Source organism: Oculina patagonica, chromosome 11 (assembly GCF_052425735.1).
Source record: "Oculina patagonica isolate OP01 chromosome 11, crgOcupat, whole genome shotgun sequence".
In the NCBI taxonomy this organism is placed as follows: Eukaryota; Metazoa; Cnidaria; class Anthozoa; order Scleractinia; family Oculinidae; genus Oculina; species Oculina patagonica.
This window is the reverse complement of record NC_135768.1, coordinates 10,002,162-10,012,514: the sequence shown is the minus strand read 5'-3', so window position 1 is coordinate 10,012,514 and position 10,353 is coordinate 10,002,162. Positions and strand designations below refer to the sequence as shown.

General features: G+C 39.4%; 1 long non-coding RNA gene across 1 annotated transcript; it reads right to left on the bottom strand.

The window, feature by feature from the left end:
* Positions 1-5,500: 5,500 nt before the first annotated feature.
* Positions 5,501-9,721, bottom strand: LOC144630267 (uncharacterized). The gene is made up of 2 exons (XR_013566491.1): positions 8,096-9,721; positions 5,501-6,293 (listed from the first exon to the last, which is right to left on the bottom strand). It is a non-coding gene; the product is annotated as an uncharacterized LOC144630267 (long non-coding RNA).
* Positions 9,722-10,353: the final 632 nt, after the last annotated feature.

Here is a 10,353-nt window from a genome sequence, read left to right as displayed (position 1 = left end):
TTTTGACATCCATCCCTTAAGCTTACTTCGTTCGACTTGAACAAGGCGAGTAATTTCCAATTTTCCAGAAAAGCTATTGCTTCGGATCTTCCCGTAAACCTTAATTGTTGTCACAATCAAGTTCCAGCATGAATAGACGATTTAGGAGGAGATTGTCGAAAAAATCTTCGAAAGAAAAACTCTCTCGCTCGCTTTCCTTGCGAGTTTCATTCAACTCAAGCAGTGAACACCGCGCCACAATTTTTCCCGCCTCAGTCCTCATAATTTCACTTCGTTTACAACAAAATGAAATGTCCAGTGGATTTATGCTTAAAAAGGAATTTAATAAAACAATTATTCCATTCGACCTTGTTGCTTACGAGTGGTTAAAGCCAACGAACAGTCAACGACGCGCGAAGCACTCGAGGAAAGCTGACGAAAAACAATAAAACATGATTTTTCTATGTTTTATACTCTGATAAAACATAGGTTTTCAGCCAATCAGAGCGCGCGAAGACTCCTATCTATATTATAAACACATTTACAGTTGCGTTTTCTATAACCTTAATTTGCGGATAGAACTCAAGCTAGGGCTATAAATATCGATTTTTTGAAGACGTGCGGAAACAACTTGGGCTCTGGCGAGGTAAAAATGGCGTCCGGATGCACTTATGAAGTGCTCGAGTAGTATCCCTGATTTGGACGTCCTCCCTCAAATGAAAGAACATACAAGCAATTTACTTTGAGTTTTAAGATCATTCTTGAACCGTCAGAAGAGAATGCGCGGCTCGGTGGAAGAAGGCTTGATTTTGTATTCATCGATCCCTTTTCTCCGAATGAAGAATAGGAACGGAAATTGTACTCCTCCAATTGTACTCCTCCAATCCGGCCTGTCTGTCCTTCTCCATGTTTTTCCAGGTCTTCCTGATTTTGTATTAATTTTCGTTATTTTCTGAGTTTTAAAGATAAGAGTGAGACCAAAGGAAGCGGATCCAGGATGGCGGATTTAATGACGTTATATGACGTCATAACCAACAAAATTTATGTCATTTTGTGTCATCTACTTAATAGAACAAACACCTTCATTGCGATGTCCGTCCACACCCCACCCCCCCCCCCCAAAAAAAAACGTTCATTGGGATGTCCGTCCACACCCCAACCCCCCCCCCCCCCTCCTTGTACCACGATGGGACTGAGAGAAATATCATTTAAAAGTTACAAAAAGTAGAAAAGATTACCGTTTTGGATTGTATGACGTGTAGTGATTGCCCAATTGTTTTACATAACAGATCCTTTGCTTTCTAACAATAGTGGCAACCATTACACGTCTAATAATATACATGAAAAAATTTCTCAAATCTGATTGGCTTAGAAAAATGCAGTTATTAGTAAATTCGATGCAGAAATGACTTAATATAGTGCAGAAAAAATGAAATTTGGTGCAAAAAAGAGAAACAAACAAAGAGTTCTGATTGGAGTTCAGAGGGCCAATCAAACGCTTCCACGCGATCTGAATGGCGCGAACTTTGGATCTGTTTCGAGAAGCAAGTAAAACATCGCTGGCGTTTTGAGCACAGTAAGCCAGAAGACAGCTCTAAATACCATAGTACTGAAAAGCACTGGTTATTGGTTCTCGTTTTGGAATAACTGGTTTCTTAAGAAGGAAAGTGCCGACGAAATCGAAACTACAAGCCGACTAAGCTTTACGCCTTGCTTGAGCGAATTTATTTACACCGAATTCGCCGAATTCAAAAACAAACACATTGGCGAAGATTATGGACCATATAGCCTCAAAGTAATGACTACATCACTTAAAAGACACTGAACTTAGAGAACAGAACTGATAGGCTTTCTATTCCAAGGAAGTGTTGAAATGAAAAGCAAAACAGCTTCACTTGGCTGGCCGTCGAGTCGAATGCGCCCAAGCCAAGTGATAACTATTAATTGGAAGCAGAAGAAAATCTCTGGAAGAGATAAAAACCCAGAATCTTTTATTCAGACAATTCGTTGGACTGTTAAGCCGGATTCTTCGGCTAAACAAAACTTTAAAAACATCAAGAAACCTGTACGTTGTTTGGGTTTGACTTGTTTTGAATGAATTATAGACTCTATTTTCCGAGTTTGAATAAATTGTTTTTATACGAGATTTCGCATGTTATTTTCTCGCATTTTTTTTCAATAAGTAATCACATGATTTTTCTCGTGAAATTTGGGATAAATAAGCACTCGTAAATTTTTCAAAGACTACAAATTGCACTCCCCCTTTGGGCTCGTGCAATTTTGTTAGCCTCCCGCTCCTGCTTATTTATTGCACTCGAAATCATGTGATCGCCTATACAAATAAAACGTTGGCCAGCCCCTTTTGTCATAGGCGTTGAATGGAGGATTTGCTTAATGGGTCATCCAATTTGCAACAAAAAATGGCTGGGAGATAAGTCCAGTGCAAATCCAAGCCAGCGATGAGAGCGTAAAGAGGTGTTTTAAAGGGCCATGTTTCGCGCAATTGCCACCAAAACAAGATCATTTGTTGCTAACCCTATTGGCGATAGGACAGCGATGGGAATAAAAACTGATAATTTTAGTACTACATATAAAGCAAATAAAGCTGTTGTATTCCGCTTTATTGTCAATGAAAGATGAAAGCAGGACAAAATGGAGCTGTTCCACAGGAAGGCTGTTCTTTATGCACTTACCAGCTGGCTGTGAAGTTTTTTTTTGTCCAAATACCTGGCTGGCTGCGTTTTTGTTATCAGCGGTTTTCTTGCTTTAAAATGAATAACCTTGTAAAATTTCATAAAAATGTTATGACTGGTTCATTAGAAATCGTGCCTTTATCAGCCTGCTGGGAAGTGCATGGATAGCTTTTCTGTGGAACAGCTCCGTTTTGTCCTCATGAGATGATTTGGAAAGAAAATAAGCTTTTGTTTGTGGTATGTTCTCAAGACAGCTCTTCAAGTTTAGTGGTTGAAGATATGGAATTAGGAGCAGATAAGATTTTAAATCAACTCAGTTTCTGCAATGAGATATCCAAACTGAGTAAGGGAAACGAATAACAAATAAAACAATGTAATACCAGTGCCGTTAAAATTACCAGACTTTTGCCATAGATGAGGCAAGATCTTGCTTGTGGGTTTGGGGGCATGCCTTTCAGAAAAAATTGAAATCAAGAAGCTCTGTATCTCTTTCAGAGACATTTTTCATGGGGTATTTCTTGAGAAAAAATCAATCTTGTTCAACTGGGGATTATTTTAACAAACATATTTTGTTTTAATGTTGGGTAAAAATCTAGACAAGGCAAATGCGTCGTCTTGCCTCTTGCTAGTTACGGCTCTGGTAATACACCTGTTACCTGTCAGTTGTATATTTGGTTTGGAAAGGATTCCAATCATGTTGTCTTTACTAGTTTAATGAAATGAACATAATTTAAATCATCCGGATTGCAATGTTTGTTTTTTACTGTCAAAAACCAAGCATGAAACTCGTCATACAAGCCTGCTTTTCCTTCAGTCTTTAAAAATCGGTTTTTGTCACCGACTTTTGATTAAAGTTATAGTATCTTTGTGGAAGGGCTTTCATTCGAGTTCTGGGAATGAAAAGAAGAAAAATGCTTTATTAAAAATACACTCCTTACAACAACTGTTCTACCTCACCGTTTTAACCCTCGGACGTACAAGCAAACTCATACCCCCATCATCGTACCAGGGGGGGGGGGGGGGGGTGGGATGGAACCCCTCCCCGGAGTTTTCGTTATATTAAGACGTAGCGAAATTATTTTGCTCTGAGAAGAAAGCCCTTAGCTTACTCTACAAGATGACATAATTTTAATTGGCTGTGACGTCATATGACGTCACGTGACGTCATAAGAGCCGCCATCTTGGATCCGCCATCTTGGATTTCAACATTTTCTTAGAAAGTCACAAAATAACGGAAATTGATGCAAAATCAAGCTAGAATGTTTATGGAATGTAAAAATAAACAAATCTTGCACTTCTGTTTTAAAAAACTGGAAAAAATCAAGAAAAATGTTAAAAATGACGATTTTTGGCAAGACCTGCTTGTATTTATGACGTTGCCATGGCAACGTCATATACCATGGACACATAGTTGACATATCAAAATTTTCGCAAAGGATGAATGAACAGCTACCGAAAGTTTCAGCATTGTAGGGTAAATGCTTTTTTCAAAATTTGGAAAAAACCTTACGGGGGGGGGGGGGGGGGTGGCATCCACCAAAAGATTTTCTATTACAAGGATGTAATAAAGAGCTTACAGCTGTTACTGTTACGTCCAGCACTAACTTTGGCATATCAGTGCTCATCCAAGGTTTAACTTTCTTATTATTATTATTAATGCATTTACACAAAAACAAGACAGTACATAAACGATAGGCTACTTAGGGCCTGTTTACATGGAAGGCGGGTGCCCCGGCTAACCGAGCTACCCTGGGCGAGCCAACTTTTCATACGTTTCTTTAGAAAACACATTGAAGCGTTTACAAGCTAGACGGGAAACCCGCCTTGCCGGGGCACTCGGTCTACTTGCCCGGGGCACCCTTCCAGGCGGGATAGCTTTTTGCCATGTAAACAGTTATGCCCGGGCTATCCCGGCTTGCCGGAATAAGTCTTCGCGCGTGTTCTTAAATTTAATTTGAAGTAAATGGCATAAAATGTACAAATTCGGGACCCAAACAGTGCTATTTGACCAAAATTAGATCAAATTAGTTTAATCTGTAGGCTGGGAAATATTTCTTTGAGCAACAGCTAATAAATTCGAAATTTTGTAGGAATGATTAACCTAATTCACGCCACAACAAATTTAATTTCAAATTTAATGGCGGCCAAAGACTGATGAATTTCAATTGAATTCCCCAAAAGATGGACGTACGGTAAATTTCTAAGAGCTTGCACATCAAAGTAAAATAGGTTTGAAGACAGCTAGCGTTGATTATTCAGTAAAAAGTCATATTTTTCTTCAATCATTTGGAGCTGCATGGTTTACCCACGCCGTGACACGCTTCAATGACGCTGTCTCATCTCGGGTAGAGCTGTGAATTCTGCATGTAAAGGCGGGCTATGTTTCATCCCTTCTAGCCGGGTAACTCGGTTAGCCGGGGCACCCTCCCTCCATGTAAACAGGTCGTTTTTCTTTCTTATTAAATTTTGCTAAAATTTCTTTCTTTTATTCACACCACGAAAAGAAACATGAAATGAATACTGTCACCAATCTCCTGAATTGTGCTTCTAACCTCCCGAGAACCCCTTAGCAAAAAGCAAAATAATTGATTCGCTTCACTGATGCCCTGAAATCGAACGGCTACCCACAATCTGTCATAACTAGCATCCTAAAGTGGAAACCACCTCCGGCAGTTACACCATCTCCAGAAGAATTGGTAGGAATGTTCTTTAAATGGGCCGATCCTTCAGACTTACACTGTGGCTTCGCAGTTTTACCTTACATTAAAGGCCTAACTGAACTTCTCTCAAGACTTCGATCTCAGAAACAACTACAAACAAATGTTGTTTACAAGATCCCATGCGTCGACTCTAGTATTCGTGGATAAATATTGTTGAGACCGAAAGACGCTTAAAAACAAGGAAAACAGAACATAACAGAAACCCCTACCCCCTTTAAAAAAGATTCTAACCATGCTTCCGTGCTTGGTTGAACGACCATCCAATTGACTTCGATAGTGCACGCGTGATCGACAAGGGAAATTTTCGCGGTAAAAAAAAACCTTGCCAATCCTGACACACAGCAATTACGAAACATATTGACAATATCGTGAAGCAATTACCAAGACAATATATTCATTTTTATTTTGAACATAACGTTAAAATTTTTACTCGCACACAAGCATTTTTATTGTTTTTATTGTAATTTCGTTTTTTCACACTTTTTATAGTATATATTTCAATTCATTACTCGTTAAAGACTACAGACTACAGTCGAAAGCTTGTTATATCTTAAAACATTTTAACCAGAGATCGCTTTTAAACGTTCTATCCTGGTTGCTCATCCATTTTTAAATGTATGTTCTTTACAATATTTCCCAGTTTGCATGTTCACGTGCACTCTGATATGTCACAACACATGTTAAGGCGCTGTCGCACACTAGCGACCGTATTTGTATTTACAGCAGCGCGATGTTCTTTTAACACCATCCAAAAATTACGCGAGGCACGCTGAAGTTTCTTCTGATACACAGGCTTGGCTCCTGCTGCTAGGAATTCGAACTCATCTACAGGTTTGCCATCTGTCTCGGTTAACATAGTCAGAAAGGCAGCCATCGTCAGAAGACAAACAATAACTGCGGGCTAAATGGAAGAAAAAAGATCCTTTATAGAAGACAGTTATTCGAAAGAAAAAGGGTGCAGGTTGGCAGTTAGATCTGGAGTTAAATAAGTCGTTCTACCTTATGTCAAAGGTCTTTCCGAGCAACTTCGCCGCTGCCTACAACAACAAGGCGTACGCGCTGTTTTCAAGTCGGAAACTACACTACGATCACAACTAGTACGGCCAAAAGACGCTGTTGATTCGACTAAGCAAGATGGCGTTGTTTACAGGATTCCCTGTGAATGTGGCAAAGTTTACATCAGCGAGACTGGAAGACCTATGCAAGATAGGATCAAAGAACACGACCGGGACATCCGACTTGCATGCACCCAGACTTCCGCCGTTGCAGAGCATACCAACAACACCGGACACTACCCGCTTTGGAATGAGGTAAAGTTTATTGATCGTGACTCGCACTGGTACACACGCCGGCGATTCACATAAGACTTCACCCTAATAATATCAACAGGGACAGTGAAATTGAAATTCCTGAAGCATGGATGCCCACGATCAAAAAACACAACAACAGGAGAACTGTACGAATGCGGACCGCCGAGGGAGCAACAGTACACTAGCATGCAGAACACTGAGGATCAAAATGCACCAATCAGAGCTGTTAAAAACCAACCAATCACAGCGCAGCCGTATGCTTTATAAGCTAACGCACAACCAGTCGACCTTATCGCCTGATGAAGACTAGCAGTATGCAGTCGAAACGTTGCGATCTCCATCACACGTGACTACGTAGTGAGACAAACGAAATAATACTTTATTATTGTACTCTACCACGATGAATAACCACAACATTTTTTATGACAAATCGTATTTGTATATTTATATTTGTTTACAGCACGATTTACTTGAATTTACCTGGAAGAAAATTGGCCAATCAAAACTGAGCCCCTCTATGGGTATTTCCAAAGAAATCGAAGACGGGAGGACTACCACAGAAATAAAGAAGATCTCCGGATTGAAGCGAAGATTAAAGGTTGGAACTTGTGGGGTCGAATAAAAAGTAAACTTGAAAAAATGTCATAAATAACACCAAACACTGAACAAACAGAGCAACGCCGTAACAAATCCAAACGATCGTTAATTTTCCTTGTTATTGTTACAGCAACTGTTTGCGTTATTCGGCTGTGAATTACAATGACTACACTGTCACTACGTTTCAATCCATAAAACGAAGTTCTGCGTTTAAAAAAACGAAGATTTTCAAAAAAAATGCGACGTAAACGAAGTCTGCGGGTTCCCATAGTGAGGCTCAATACTTTGAGAACAGGGCCCGGTTGTTCAAAGCATGATTAAGCTAATCCAGGATTAGCGTGAAATTTGAATTTAATTTTATATAATTTCGTTGAGGTTTTCTGTTAATATTTTCTGTCCCACAGTTTTGACATGGACCAATCTCAAACTTAACAAAATATTAGCTTTGGGAAACCCTTTAAAACAAGAGAAATTAAAATCTTGATCATCTTTTAATCCTGGGTTAGCGTTAATCGTCTTTCGAACAACCCGGCCCAGGTCAATAACGTCCCTAAAAACAGCCGATTAAGGAAGGTCTACGATAAGGTCTACGGGGAAAACCCGGCAGCATATGCATACATAGGCTACTATTTCATTATACACATCGTGGCGTGATTCAGGATACGGGCTTGATAACGGTTGTGTTAACAAAGTATCACTTGCGATCGATTTAGACGTTGGTATCTACTTACAGATTAGGTGTAAGAGTTCAATTCCATTAAGCGCAACCCAAAATATCTCTACTAAGAAAACTTACCTTCATTCTGAATTTAATGGCTGACAGCTGTCCTATCTGTTCTCAGATTGTTCGTAGCAAAACGCCTGCAAGAAACAGTCAAGAAAGCGGCATTAAGGTGGCTTGTTAGGAAGCGAGAGATGAATAGGCTCCACAGCAAAATATGTGTGTGCCGAGGGTGTTAAGATATGACCTCACCGAAAAAGTACAAATGTAACTGGCGCGGAATTTTGTACCCGTTAGTTTAAAATGTTCGTATGAGTAAACATACCAATTAATTTTCGAATCGATACGAAACTGTTCTCTGTAACAAACTATTACGCACGGCCCATGCCAGGAGATAGTCTGACCTTCCTAAGGCAGCTCAAAGCCGCCGAAGAAATAGTGCTGTTATTGAAGTCTCGGACACTGGTCTTGGAGCATGACTGTCAAAAAATGGCCAGCCAATAGTAGCTCTGCTGAAATACAGCGCAAAGAGAGAGGTGTTTACCATCGTATTATTTTGGAACCTACAAATTACGTGAATACAGCTATGATCGCAATGTTTTCATCGAACGTGATCACAAGCCGCTTCGGCGAAGTTCAGTATCTATCTAAATTCTCTTCGCCTGCCAATGAATGCTGTTCCCGCTGCAAAAAAGCTACCTTTTAAATTGGTTAAGCCCAACCAACACATTGTCTGGCAGACAAACTTTCTAGAGTACTTTATTGAAGGTTTTTCTGTAAGAAAATCTTTACTCGCTTGGCTGGAACCAGTTTACTCCAGCCATCGTAAACACAACACAACTAGACTTTAACAGTCGCTCTTACTTCACAATGCTTGCTTGTTCTTTTGCAAGTGGTTTCCTTTGCTTCTCTCTGCTTTCTTCTAGAATCTTAGTTTGACATCGTCGCTTTTATGCGTTTTAAAAGAGTTTATCATATGTAAATACTTTACGACGTCTTTACTGACAAGTAATGGCAACCATGGGAAAGATTGTATCAAAAGCTCATCGTCACATTTTTCCCATCAGAAGTCATATCTATGATAATCTACACATTATTCTGGAAACTGCTAGGGTTAGTTTAATTTGTGAATGAGAATTTGTAAGAAAAAAAACATTCATGGTACATTTATTGCAGGTAGCGTAGCCGAGTTGTTTATATGGCTGAATTTGAAATCTGGTGTGCCTGGTTCAAATCCTCTACCTTACTACTAGCTAGATTTGTTTTTGATAGTCGCGAGTTTATCTTCTCGGCCGTTCTCGTTTTCATTCTATTTGCAATATATTTGAATACATGATAATGGTGACTTGTATTAAAGTGAAAATAAGTGGAGAAGTGGAAACAAGTCAGATACTCGGAAAAAAAAATTTTCCGAGTTCCCCAACGGGAGTCGAACCCATGACCTCGGAAAATCTTTTTTCCGAGTATTTGACTCTTTTCCACTTCTCCACTTATTTTCACTTTAATACAAGCGACCATTATCATGTATTCACATTTATCAATTGGACATATTTGAGCCTGCAGTTGGCAGGACATGTGTCACACATAAGAACCCAGTATATGACCTCGCTCACCATGAGTCCCCCATAGCTCAGTGGTTAGAGCGTTCCAACCGGTTTTCTGGAAGGTCATGGGTTCGACTCCCGTTGGGGAACTCGGAAAACCTTTTTTCCGAGTATTTGACTTGCAATATATTTGTTTGTTTGTTTACATTGCCGTCAATTAGCACAGTACATGTTGTTGACAACTATTCACTGAATTGAAGGTAAATATCCACCATTATTAAATTTTCAGCCACGGATATTGCATTTCTAGCATTCTGATTGGCTCACTCAATCCCGGATGTCAGCTCGTATACCTTAGTTTGACCTTATTTGGAAAATGATTGCGTTACTGTTGCCAAACTAAAATTTTTCTACGGGAAGCGACAGTTCCATCAAAATGGTTTTGAACAGCAAATTTGGCGAGCTTTATGAACAAGAAATAATTAGCGGTGCCTACAAAAACCAAAGAAATGCCATAGTAAATTAAACTACGCAAAACAAAAGGATAGATGCGAAAAGTGTAATTAATAATACTTTTAAACTGAACGCACAGCAAGAGCGAGTGAATAAAGTAGAAAATTAAAGCTAGCAGCAAATAATTTACGAAAGAACGGCAAACTGACACAGTTTCATTCAGTGTACGTCATAAAACTAGGCTCAGCACTTCAGTAAAGTTTGTTACCTTTCAATCTTGGTTTTGTCCTTTCATACTTTAATAAACCTGTTCCACTTTGAGCTCAATGTCGCTTC